A 1,834-nucleotide genomic window follows, 5' to 3' on the forward strand; every position below is an offset into this window, starting at 1 on the left:
AACTATAACCCTGGTTAAACTGTTACAGAACTATAACCCTGGTTAAACTGTTACAGAACTATAACCCTGGTTAAACTGTTAAACTGTTACAGAACTATAACCCTGGTTAAACTGTTACAGAACTATAACCCTGGTTAAACTGTTAAACTGATACAGAACTATAACCCTGGTTAAACTGTTACAGAACTATAACCCTGGTTAAACTGTTAAACTGATACAGAACTATAACCCTGGTTAAACTGTTTCAGAACTATAACCCTGGTTAAACTGTTACAGAACTATAACCCTGGTTAAACTGTTACAGAACTATAACCCTGGTTAAACTGTTTCAGAACTATAACCCTGGTTAAACTGTTAAACAACTATAACCCTGGTTAAACTGTTACAGAACTATAACCCTGGTTAAACTGTTAAACTATTACAGAACTATAACCCTGGTTAAACTGTTAAACTGTTACAGAACTATAACCCTGGTTAAACTATTAAACTGTTACAGAACTATAACCCTGGTTAAACTGTTAAACTGTTACAGAACTATAACCCTGGTTAAACTGTTTCAGAACTATAACCCTGGTTAAACTGTTTCAGAACTATAACCCTGGTTAAACTGTTAAACTGTTACAGAACTATAACCCTGGTTAAACTATTAAACTGTTACAGAACTATAACCCTGGTTAAACTGTTACAGAACTATAACCCTGGTTAAACTGTTAAACTGTTTCAGAACTATAACCCTGGTTAAACTGTTACAGAACTATAACCCTGGTTAAACTGTTACAGAACTATAACCCTGGTTAAACTGTTACAGAACTATAACCCTGGTTAAACTGTTAAACTGTTTCAGAACTATAACCCTGGTTAAACTGTTACAGAACTATAACCCTGGTTAAACTGTTAAACTGTTTGTTGGATGGGGAAGGGTCTGGGATAATCCTGATATGTAGTGGGTATCAGACAGAGAAGGGAGGGAGAGAGAGAGAGAGACAGACACCCTGATATGTAGTGGGTATCAGACAGAGAAGGGAGGGAGAGAGAGAGACAGACACCCTGATATGTAGTGGGTATCAGACAGAGAAGGGAGGGAGAGAGAGAGACAGACACCCTGATATGTAGTGGGTGTCAGACAGAGAAGGGAGGGAGAGAGAGAGACAGACACCCTGATATGTAGTGGGTATCAGACAGAGAAGGGAGGGAGAGAGAGAGACAGACACCCTGATATGTAGTGGGTATCAGACAGAGAAGGGAGGGAGAGAGAGAGACAGACACCCTGATATGTAGTGGGTATCAGACAGAGAAGGGAGGGAGAGAGAGAGACAGACACCCTGATATGTAGTGGGTATCAGACAGAGAACGGAGGGGCGGAGAGAGAGAGACAGACACCCTGATATGTAGTGGGTATCAGACAGAGAAGGGAGGGAGAGAGAGAGACAGACACCCTGATATGTAGTGGGTATCAGACAGAGGAGGGAGGGAGAGAGAGAGAGAGACAGACAGAGACATAGAGACTTTGAGAGAGAGAGAGACAGATAGGCAGACAGACAGACACAGACAGACAGACGGACAGACAGACAGACAGACAGCATCTGTGCATTAATCACTTCATTATCAGTCTAACGAGGAAATTAAAAACTTTTTGACTTGCTGTGATAACCCAATCATCTAAAAGGATTGGGTGAACGGCTGTTCTGATTGGATAACCCCAGGTTAGGGCTGTGAATGAAACACACTTGTTTTATTTTGGTAATGGCTGTAATTGGGTTCATATGGAGGGGCTGAGAGCTGGTTGGCTGGCTGGCTGGCTGTAATTGGGTTCATATGGAGGGGCTGAGAGCTG

The sequence above is a fragment of the Salvelinus fontinalis genome, chromosome 23 (assembly GCF_029448725.1).
Source record: "Salvelinus fontinalis isolate EN_2023a chromosome 23, ASM2944872v1, whole genome shotgun sequence".
In the NCBI taxonomy this organism is placed as follows: domain Eukaryota; kingdom Metazoa; phylum Chordata; class Actinopteri; order Salmoniformes; family Salmonidae; genus Salvelinus; species Salvelinus fontinalis.